This window comes from Chiloscyllium punctatum, unplaced genomic scaffold (genome assembly GCF_047496795.1).
Source record: "Chiloscyllium punctatum isolate Juve2018m unplaced genomic scaffold, sChiPun1.3 scaffold_994, whole genome shotgun sequence".
In the NCBI taxonomy this organism is placed as follows: Eukaryota; Metazoa; Chordata; class Chondrichthyes; order Orectolobiformes; family Hemiscylliidae; genus Chiloscyllium; species Chiloscyllium punctatum.
This window is the reverse complement of record NW_027310728.1, coordinates 4,857-16,954: the sequence shown is the minus strand read 5'-3', so window position 1 is coordinate 16,954 and position 12,098 is coordinate 4,857. Positions and strand designations below refer to the sequence as shown.

Below are 12,098 nucleotides of genomic sequence, written 5' to 3'. Positions count from 1 at the left end.
TTAGATGTAAGGTTTTAGTGATGGACTGGACATTAGAGGCATTAATTTAGTTAATAAGATGTATCACTCCCTGTAAAGAAACTAAGATGGAACTAAGCTGACCATCTTCAGTAAGATGCTTATTCCCTAACCCACCAAATCAGTTTAGATTAGCTGATACAAAAACAAAGACTGGGGTAGGTGGTGGTTCAATGCCCAGCAAATGCACAACTAAAGATATTTTTATATCAGAAGGGGTGTGATACTTCTGCTATTGATGCCACTCTCCAATACAGACAAATCTAACTTGATGACATTGACATGAGAGCAACATTTTTCTAGGTCCTATGAGCTGCTGGCAGATAGATAATGCAACTTTTATACATAAATGCTAAACCTGCAGTTGATTCTACTGCAAGCATTACAAAGACCAATTATTGTTCCGCTGTTTACAGTCATGAAACCTGGATGTGTGGAAAAGCACAGCAGGTCTATACTTTTAAGTCTAATTATTGGTTATTATTCAATGCATCGTGCACATGGTAGTCATAGATTCAGACGTTTATAGCAGAGGCGGCGGCTATTTGACCCATGGTATCAATGTCAGTCAACAAAAGTCTGGCAACACTAACCAACTTAGCTCTTACGTTAAAACTGCCCCCTCTAAATGAAAAAAAAAAGTGCCTTACTATCAACTTTTTTTATGCCTCTCAATCTTATACACCTTCATCCAGTCCCCATTAGCTCAGGAAAGTGTCCTGATTAATCTCCTCTGCACTGTCTCTAGTGCAATCATGTCGATCTTTTAACGTGACCAGAGCTGCACACAACACTCCCATTATGGTCAAAATAACATTTTACACAGATCCAGATTAATCTCCTTGCTCTTATTTAAGTCTCAGCTAATAAAGGCATATATCCCATATGACTTCTTAATTACTTTATCTACCTGCCCTACTATCTTCAGTGATCTGAGAATGTATACACCAATACTCCTTGGATTTTTAGAATTTTCCAGGTTCTTACATTCACAGCGTAATGCCTTGCCTCGTTAGTCCTCCCTAAGTGCGCACACTCACATTTTCCAGGCTGAATTCCATTTGTCACCACTCTACCCACCTGACATCCTCTTCAATATTTACCATCTGCCAAGTTCTTCTTCATACCCCCTCTATTTAAGTCAAAATCATTAACGTACATCACAAATAGCAAGAGCCCAGCACCAAAGCTGTGGAATCCCACTGGAATCAGACTTCTCATCAAAAAATATCCTTCTGCCATCACCCTCTACTTCTTGCCCTCAGCCAATTTTGGATTCAATATATCACTTTGCCTTGGATTCCATGGGCTCTTACTTTCTTAACTAGTCTACCAAGTGGGACTTTATCCAAAGTCTTGCTGAAATCCATAAAGTTAGCATCAAATGAATTACCCTCATTAAGATTAATTTAGAATGTGTGATTGGTATAGGTGAGATGGACTGAAGGGCCTGTTTCCATGCTGTACAGCTCCATGATTCTATAACTCTTCTGATTACCTCCTCAAAAAGTTCAATAGCATTACACAGCTGATGGCAGATCCTCAACACTACATTAGCACTGTATCTCCCATACAAATTAAAATTGATTCCTAAAGTAGACTGATAACATATGTACAACATTAAATCAAAAGTAAAAAGCTGTAACCAGTTACACTACAAGTGGGGAGGAAATATAAAACTAGAGTTCTTTCATGGAATTTCTCCTCTTAGAGATACTGATTTCAAAACAAAGATTTCCAGAGATACCAACACTTACTTAAATTATGGAAATGTTAATGTTTGCTTCAAAATTGATCATTGTAATTACACTTTAATGGAAACCAAAGAATCAGCATTTCTTGCTGCAGTGAACAGAATTTTCCTTAAACCATTCCCATCTGCATCCCATATCCAAGAAAGATGTGTCCTTGTCCTCTGATCTTGGAGATGTCATCAATCTGTCTCAATGTTGCTGTTTGTATCTATTTTACAGCACAGCTGAAGAATCATGCCGGGGAGAAATGCTTTGGTTCATCATTAAAAAGCATGATTAAACAAGCTTTTTAGTAGTGAGGCCTGTCTCTATACCATGCATTCACTTTATAACACAATATTTATCAATTACAATAATCACAGGAAATTTCAATATACAGGTGCACTGTGAAAAATCAGATCAGTACTGGATCTCAAGAAATGGAATTCATGAAATGTCGACAAAATAGTTTTTCAGAGCAGCTTGTGGTACAGTCTACTAGGGAATGGGCAATGCTGAATTTAATGATGTGTAATTAAGCAGATTTGATGAGAGCTGAAGGTGAAGGAAACCCTGAGTGGGCAGTAACGTTAATATGATAGAATTCACGCTGCAGTCTGAGAGGGAGAAGACTGAATCAAACAAGTGTTACAATTGAGTAAAGGTAACTACAAAGACATGAGGGAGGAGCTGGCCAGAGCTGATTGAAAAGATGGTTTGCAGCAATGACAGGAGTTCCAGGGGTAATTCGAACGCACAACTAAAAATCATTCGAAGGAAAAAGGGTATCAAAGGTGAGGACAAGTCAACCAATGCTCATCCTCATCTTAAAGAAGTCAGGGACAGCACAAAAGCAAAGAGACATTCAATGTGAAAATTAGTGGGACGGTACTGGATTGGGAAGCCTTTAAATAACCAGCAGAAGATAAGAAAAAAACAATTCCGGGAGTGGGGGGTGGTGGTGGTGGAGGAGAGTGGAAGCAGGAGAAGATGAAAGCAAGGTACTAACACAAAAGATTGAAACACCAGCAACACACCAGAATGTCAAGAGTGTCCAGGATTTGGGGGGGGGGGGGAGCTGGTGGTGGTGGTGGTGGTGGTGAGTGAGTGTAGCATTCATTGCTAAGGAGAAGGTGGTGGGAAAGCTGAAAAATCTGAAGATGGATAAGTCACCTGGACCGGATTGTCTACATCCCAGACTAACAAGATAGCTGAGGACATTAGAGGTGTTAGTGGTGATCTTTCAGGTATCATGGAGAGTTCCAGAGGACTGGAAAGTGGCCAAAGTAATGGTCCTGTTTAAGACGGGAGGGAGGCAGAGGACAGAAATCATTGGTAAGATTTTAGACATAATTATTATGAGATTGCAGAGTGTTTAGAAGTGCATGGTTAAATAGGGACCAAAACTATTCATGTAATACATTAATGATCTGAACAAAGGAACTTGTTGCTAAGTTTGCAGAGGACCCAAAGTGGACAGACAGGTAGTGTTGGGGAAGCAGGGAGGGGACAGAAAGACTTGCACATGCTACACAGGGGGGAAAGAACAGGCAGATGAAATACAATATAGCAAACTGTGAGGTTTTGAGCTCTAGTAGGAAGAATAGAGACATACACCATTTTCTAAATCGGGAAAGACTTCGGAAATCTGATGTGCAAAGGAACTTAGAAGCCCTAGTTCAGGACAACATGCAGGTTCAGTTTGTGGTTAGCAGTGCAAATTAGTGTTGGCATTCATTTCAAGACGGCTAGATTACAAGAGCAGAGATGGACTGCTCAGACTGTATAAGACTCTGGTCAGACTGCAATTGGTCCAGTGACAGCAGTTTTGGGCACCATATCTAAAGAAAGATGTGCTGGTGTTGGTGGGGTTCCAGGGGAGGTTCACAAGAATAATTTCAGGAATGAAAGGTTTGTCATGTGAGAACCGGTTGAGGACTTGGGGACTGTACTCAATACAGTTTAGAAGAATGAGGTAGAGATCTGATTGAAACTTACATGATATGAAGAGGCCTGCAGAGACTTGATGTGGATAAGATGTTTTTACTCTGAGGAGAGACTAGGATCCAGAAGCACGGTCTCAAAGCGAAGGGATAACTCTTTTGAATGGAGATGAGAAAGCATTTCTTCAGCCAGAGAGTGGTGACTCTGTGGAACTCAGGGACTGCACATGTGGCAAATTCATTTAGTGAATTAAGACAGAGATAGGTAGGTTCTTGATTAGTAGAAGGATCAAGGGTTGAGGAGAAAGCAGAAGAATGTTGTTGAGAAACATGTCAGCCATGGCCAAATGGCAGAGCAGACTTGATGGGCTGAATGGCCTAATTCTGCTCCTATATCTTCCTGTCTTATCATAGAGTCATAGAGATGTACAGCATGGAAAGAGACCCTTCGATTCAACCCGTCCAGGCTGACCAGATATATCAACCCAATCTAGTCACACCTACCAGCACCCAGCCCACTTCATAACCCATCCTGAGTTTTCCAGTTTATTACTAGGTTGTACACCTACCTTCTGTTATTATGATTACTGCAGCTGAGTTCTCACTTCACTTCCACCTCAAAACTGCAGGTGTTCCACAAAATGCAATTCAAAGTAAACCTACAATGAGGATCTGCTGACTAAATTTGTTTGCCTGATATTTGCTTCGACTGTAGGGATGACATCTATCCAGACACTATTTTAGAGGTAAATGGACTCAGTCAAATATGCTGACATTTCTGTAACAAAAACTACTTACAGGAATTCATGGGTCTCCAAACCTTTAGGTTTTTTTTTAAAAAAGACAATAAACTGCAAAAACTACAATAAAATTACAATTAATTAAACCTGGTAAAAACAATGACTGCAGATGCTGAAAATCAAATACTGGATTAGTGGTGCTGGAAGAGCACAGCAGTTCAGGCAGCATCCAACGAGCAGCGAAATCAACGTTTCGGGCAAAAGCCCTTCATCAGGAATTAATTAAACCTGTCTAACCTAATTCTTTTTTGCTTTATTGAGTATACGTATCTTCTGTTTCTATCATCTTCCACCTGCCTCTGTCACTTCTTATTTATTTGGTCATTGGTCAATAAGTCTTTAGTATCTCCATTTGCAAAGATGAATGTAGCGCAAAGTTACTTTTTGATTCAGTTTTTAAAACACAACCATGTAATGCAACAGCGTTGTATACAAAGACGTGGAAATTCTGAATTTAGAGCACATTAAAGCTATGCGAACGTTTCAAATATGACTGTGCCTGTGCTCCATACATTTCTAAAAATACTCAAATGAGTGCAGTATATTTTACTTTTTTAAAACCAGGAATGTCATTCTCAACATTTATCGGCTGCTGAGAACTCTTATTGAAGTGTTTATTGAAGGCTAGAAAATACAAGTTGGCTCAAGTAGCATCTCGCACCGTCAATATTTCCCACCTTAACTCACTGCTTTAAGTGCATTATTCCCTTTAACTCTATGGCTTTACACTATTTAACACCTAGGCCATTACCCTGCCACCTGCCTCTTGCAGTTCGCTATCTACACGGCACCACTGACTACTTACATCTCCCCTCGATCTGCGACACCATACCTTCTCCCGATTTGGCTGCACCTACGGCTAAGGTCAAAGAAGGAACAAGTTTTACTTCCAAGCCACGCTGCGACCGTCATCACCTCTAGGAGGTACTCACAGTGGACACGATAAAAGGCGACATCACCCTCCCGGGGCAAGATGGCGCTGCCACGTGACCGGTCTCCGGGTGACGCACGCGCTAGGCAACGCGCCATAGCAACCGCCCTGCATCCAGGCCTCTGTATCCTACCCCTTTCCAAAAGGACGCACCGCCATCACTCCATCACCATCAACCCCATCCCCCTTCAACAACAGGACACGCTCTTGCACCCCTCCTTCTCCCACAAGACATATCTTCCCCACCTGGACAGAACAACCACCATCATCCCCACCACAGGAAATACTGCACCTTCAGAAATTATTGAAGAAGAATCAAATTTCATGCAAGATAATTAATCTATCTGTCTCCACATTCTCGTCAATGAGTTTCTCCAGCACTTGCTGTTTTTATTTTCAAACATCTCCGTTGGTTCAGTCTTCACATAGAAAGACACAAATAACTTCATGGTAATAATGCTAGGGAAGTAATGATGGAAATTACTATTAGTTAGAAGAAATGACTGGATGAATTAACAGGACTAAAGACAGATAAATCCCCAAGACCTGATAATCCACGTTTCAAGGTGGTAAAAGAAGTGTCCATGGAAGATGCATGTATTGACTGTCATCTACCAAAATTCTGGAGATTCTGGAACAGTTCCAGTAGACTGGAACATGGCAAATAGAGAATTATGGAATATTTAATATAAAATCAATAACATATGAAAGATGCAATAATAGGATGCTTCAAAAATAATCACAGATTTAGACCATGTCAACATAGATTTATGAGAGGGAGTTCACATTTGACAAACGTACTAGAGCTTATTTAAGGACATAACTAATAACATTGATAAGGAAGAATGAGTGGATGTGATGTTGGGAATTTTCAGAAAGCTCTTGATAAATTCCAAAATAAGAAGCCAGTGTGTAAAATCAATGCACATGAGAATGGTGGTATATACTGGCACAGATTGAATATTGGTTAGCAGAGGTAGAGTAGGTATAAGTGAATATTTTTGGGAGTCGAAGGTGGTGACAAATGAGATCAATGCTTAGGCACTAGCTATTTACAATATATATGAATGATTTGAATGAAGGAGTTAAATGTATTATTGCCAATTTTCCTGAAAATGCAAAATTATGAGATGTAAGAGTAGTAAAGAGAAAATAAGGACACTTCAAGGCAAATACATGGTAGTTGCAATACAACATGGATAAGTGTAAAGTTATCAATTTCAGTGTGCAAAACAATAGCAGAATATTATTTAAACAATTATTAATTGGAAAATGCGGGTGAATAAACTATCCTGTATGTCCTTGTAAATCAGTAACTGCAAGCAGCTTGTAATTAAGAGCAAGGGAAATTGTATGCTGGCCTTGCAAAGGGATTGGATATAGGATGAAAGATGTCTAGCTGCCGCTGGTATAGGGCCTTGCTGAGTTCATACTTGGACAATTGTACACAGTTTTGTTCTCCTTACCTAAGAAAACATACACTGTACCTGCCATAGAGGGACTTTAATGAAAGTTCACCACTTTCTCAGATGAGAAGCTCACCATTAAATTCCCACTATGGACATATTTTTGGCAGTAGATTTATTTCATCACCAATATACACCACAAAAAAAATAGGAATAAGAGGGTTGACAGGTTTGAAAGGCATTTGTTTGAAAACAAATTTAAGATCATCAGTTGGGTTTGCAATGTGATTACATATTCTAAAAATCTGTGCACATTAATACACAGAACCTTGTTTTATTTGGGAAAAGGAATTTATGCATAGATTGCGCATTTTCATGGCAAACATGGTCAGGGGCTGACCATCTCTACTGCATCTCAATACCAATGACCCATCTTCTTCTCATGCTGTATAAATTGGTGTTCCTCTTTCAAGTATGGTTTGTCCCGAAGAGTGCAAGATGAAAAGCCTCGCCTTTGCCTTTCCTTTTAGCAATGTTCAAGTTGACTGTGATTTTAAAGTCACACAAGGTTATAGTCCGACAGGTTTATTGGAAATCACAAGCTTTTGGAATGCTGCTCCTTCACCAGGTGACTCCACTTGATGAAGGAACTGTACTCTGAAAACTTGTGATTTCAAATAAACATGCTGGACTATAACCTGGTGTTGTATGACTTCGACCTAGTCCGCTCCAAACCAACACTGGCACTTCCACATCATGTGATTTTAAAGACACACCAGTTAAGTACAAATCCATCTTGCAGTTTTCCTTTATATCATTAGAAATCTGAATTAATTTCTTTCACTTGTTTACTGTTAGATTCCCTGTCTGTGAACTAAGCTGTAGGTAAGTTGCTAATAAACTCCCTCTGAGTCAGATGATTGTGGATTTAATTCCCACTCTAGGGTTCCAATGGAGTTTTGCAAGAGAAATGCACTGTGAGAACAACTGTCTTTGAAATAAAATATTAAATCATGGCCCTGTTTGACCTCTCAAGGGCTGTAAATTATCTCATTTCACTATTTTCAAAGAAGCCTGAGAAGTTATGCTCATCGGTCTGGCTAATATTTATCCTTGTGAGCACCACAAAACAATTTATTGATTAGCTCATTATGACTTGTGGGTGATTGTTGTGCAAAGATTGGCAACTGTGTTTCCTATAACAGAAGTGACTACAATTCAAAAACATGCCATTTGCTGTAAAGCCCTTTGGAATGGAGTCACGAAAGGCACTGAAATAAATGCAAGTTTTTTTTGCACAGTTAAATATTGTAATTTACAGTATGATTTCACAAAATGTTATATTTTAACATATACAGGTAAATCTCCCATGAATGGCCAGTGTAAAGACAGGGTAAATTGAATTTCCAGGAGTATATCATAAATTCTGGTCTTGCAACATTTAAAAGGCATTTGGATGGGTATATGAATAGGAAGGGTTTGGAGGGATATGGGCTAGGTGCTGGGAGGTGGGACTAGATTGGGTCGGCATGGGCAAGTTGGACGGAAGGGTCTGTTTCTGTGCTGTACATCTCTATGACTCTAGTAATGTAGATTTGAAGTATGCACAGAACTGGATTTGAAGTTCCATGTAGTGGTAGATGTCTGATACTGCAAAGATGTTTATTAAAAGATGGTTATAGAGTCATATAACCCAGGAATATGACAGCAAGACTATGCCCAAAGAAAGAGTGCAGTATATACAAAATATTGAATATATAGTCTCCCAGAGAGGCAAAATTCTGCTCTCGCATTAAAGAACGTTCTACCACATTGCCTGTCAGAGTGCAGTCTGTACATCCCAGTTAGTATGATGCTAACTACATGCATGTACATATTGTATTTATATATGTACTTTAATATAATAAATCATCCAAAGATACTTCACAGGAGAATTTTCAAACAATGTTGACACAGAGCTACAAAAGAAGCAGCTAACCAAAAGGTTTAGTCAAAGTGAACCAAACAGCTTCATAAAAGGAAGTAGTTTAGAGAAGAAATTCCAGTAATCACTTGGTGATCGATCACAGCATAACTATAGCTCCTAAAACAATTTATATACAGTGCTCATGTATTGAACTAATTCAATATTTATGTGAACAATGAGAATAAATGACATTTTCATTCATCTCATCAACTTTTTCACTTTGTATTCAGGATGGTAGCATTCTACTGTATATTGTATAACAGTCCATAACTTGAAGTCTCCACAATATATGAAAAGTGGACAATCTTGAACCATTTACATAAGAATCCTGTGAAGTCCCTACACTGGGTTATCTTGCTAATAAAACTAAATGCAAATTTCTTTCATTTAATTGTAATATTTTTAATCCTGCTTTTAATACACCCTGGTTAAAGCTCAGAGATGACTTGACAGATAATTGTGGTTTGGGCCTTCCATGTAAAAAGTTAAACTCCAGAAAACTAGCAAAGTGTTCAAATCAGCAGGCTGCTGTATGAGAACTAAGATATAAATCATTACCAGAGTTATCAGTCAATAGACAATAGATGCAGGAGTAGGCCATTCTGCCCTTCGAGCCTGCACCGCCATTCAATGTGATCATGGCTGATCATTCCTAATCAGTATCCTGTTCCAGCCTTATCTCCATACCCCTTGACTCCACTATCTTTAAGAGCTCTATCCAATTCTTTCTTAAAAGAATCCAGAGACTGGGCCTCCACTGCCCTCTGGGGCAGAGCATTCCACACAGCCACCACTCTCTGGGTGAAGTAGTTTCTCCTCATCTCTGTCCTAAATGGTCTACCCCGTATTTTTAAGTTGTGTCCTCTGGTTCGGCACTCCCCCATCAACGGAAATATGTTCCCTCCTGCCAGAGTGTCCAGTCCTTTCATAATCCTATACGTTTCAATCAGATCCCCTCTCAGTCTTCTAAACTCAAGGGTATACAAGCCCAGTCGCTTCAGTCTTTCCGTGTAAGGCAATCCTGCCATTCCAGGAATTGACCTCGTGAACCTACGCTGCACTCCCTCAATAGCCAGAATGTCTTTCCTCAAATTTGGAGACCAGAACTGTACACAGTACTCCAGGTGTGGTCTCACCAGGGCCCTGTACAGCTGCAGAAGCACCTCTTTGCTTCTATACTCAATCCCTCTTGTTATGAAGGCCAGCATGCTATTAGCCTTCTTCACGACCTGCTGTACCTGCATGCTTGCCTTCATTGACTGGTGGACAAGAACACCCAGATCTCTCTGAACAGCCCCTTTACCTAATTTGATACCATTGAGGTAGTAATCTGCCTTCCTGTTCTTGCCACCAAAAGGTTTTGGTGGCAAGAACAGGACTCTTTTGTCCCTGACTCTTTAGTAAGCCTACCAATGAAAGCAATTTTTTTTAATTTTAAGAAATATTCATAAGAAATATTTATTTATTTATTATTCATAAGAAATATTTATATATACATAGTAACTAAAGCAGTTCAATTCCGTACAGCAGCAATATGAAGAAGCAAACATTGGAGTTTGACTCTATCCAACAAACAAACCAAATGCATTTCTTACTTGTACAAGTCTATATTTACATATATTCGAGGCACAGGGATCCCCATTGCATTTATTTTTATTTGCCCAAGTTTTATTTGCTCAAGTTCCAGACTCAATGAGTTGAAAGGCCATATTTTCTACTGTAACTTTGTGACCTGTTTCATTTCATCTTACTTTAAACAAGTTATATCTCGTAATCGTTAAAACAATTGAGGCGTTCAAGAAGATTCCTACCTATCCGTTTTTGTTGTTCACAGCTTATGCACAATGATGCTTGTTTTAAAAAAAAGTCACATTGCCGGAATAACGTTATCCATGCAGCGAGAATTAACAACCAAATGCAAATTGGGTGACTGTTTTGTAGACTGTCTCCACTCAGTCCACAAACATGACTCCAGCCTTCCAGTATCTGGAAATTTCAATACCCTATTTTACTCCCAAACTCATATTTCTGTCCTAGGCCTGCGGCAGAAACTCAATCCAATTGCAGGAACCACACTTTCTTTTCCACATAGGCATATTACAACCTTCTGGAGTAAACATCAAGTTCAACAACTTCAGACCATGGATTCCGTACCCCGTTTTGATTTTTGCACCCACCCCAGCGCCTACTGTATTTTGTTTCCATGCTTTAGCTTTCAGTAATTATTCCACTTAGTGTCGACGAATGAATTGTTGCTGCTTGCAACGATTGCTTTTTACGTAAGAACCTTTAAACGTTCTTCCTCTTTGACCTTGCATTTTGTTCCGACGGCCATTCCCGCCGTAAAACATGTAATCTTTCTTCTATTTAAAGGAGTCACGTTAAAATCAAAATTCCCCATAGACCTGCTGAGTTTGTCCACTCTTTCTGTGCTTATTTAGTACAGTTATTAAATAATTATTAAATAAACACAATTTTTAAAGAAACATTTTTTTAAAGAAACCGAGATAAACACGTTTAAGCAATAAATCTCTGGTTGTATAATATTTTTACTTGCACTATTGGTATTGTATGTAATTTGACATACTTAATTTCTGCTCGTAATTTACTTTGAAATCTCTCCTTTGCTTCAAGCTTTGCATTTACATTTTCTTGCGTCCTTCGCTTCCTTCTATTTCAGAAGTTTTTGTGATATGAGAAGAGTAGACTGTTGGGGTTGGTGATCTGTAAGCTCCCCCCACCCCGGGCTGGACAGTGACCATGAGAGTGAGAGTTAAAACTGTTACAATGTGGGGCTGAGCCAGGAGCGCGCCTTCACCTTTAAGAGGCTGGGAATAAGGGGCAGCCTCTGCGATTTCTCCGCCTCCCCCGCTGGCTGGGATCACTGAGAGCAGCTTCAAATTGCGAACGCCTGTTAGTTCCGCCCTCTGAATTGAGTAAGTGCCATTCCGAAAGGGTGGTGTTGGTCTAGCAGCAGCAGCAGCAGCAGCGGTGTGTGTGTGTGTGTGTGTGTGTGTGTGTGTGTGTGTTCCGAGGTGCCGTCAAAATGTGTTCGGAATCGCTGGAACAGAAGCTGCAGCTGGTATACAGCAGCATCAAATCTTACCCCGACTTCCCCAACCAAGGCATCATTTTTCGGTGAGTTTTTCCTTCTCTCTCCAGGTCCCTTTCTAACGCAAAGTACTGTACTGCAAAAGAAGTGCTCTTCTTCTTGGTCTTTGGACCTTTCGGCATTGGTACCATGATCACATAGTTAAGCAGCAGTGGGAAGAGTTGTCGGCTTCATGTCAGTGAAGTCCCA

General features: G+C 39.8%; 1 protein-coding gene across 5 annotated transcripts in view; it reads right to left on the bottom strand.

Moving 5' to 3' along the window:
- Nucleotides 1-11,560, bottom strand: part of LOC140474428 (uncharacterized) — a 32,823-nt gene extending 21,263 nt beyond the window's left edge. The window contains exon 1 of one of the 5 annotated variants that reach the window (XM_072567697.1): nucleotides 11,385-11,560. The gene's annotated coding sequence lies outside the window, so the exon portion shown is untranslated. Of the gene's footprint in view, nucleotides 1-5,299; nucleotides 5,473-10,608; nucleotides 10,949-10,974; nucleotides 11,093-11,384 lie in introns of those variants that run through there. The other 4 variants (XM_072567701.1, XM_072567699.1, XM_072567696.1 and 1 more) reach the window with 4 other exon arrangements.
- Between the last annotated feature and the right edge of the window lie 538 nt (nucleotides 11,561-12,098).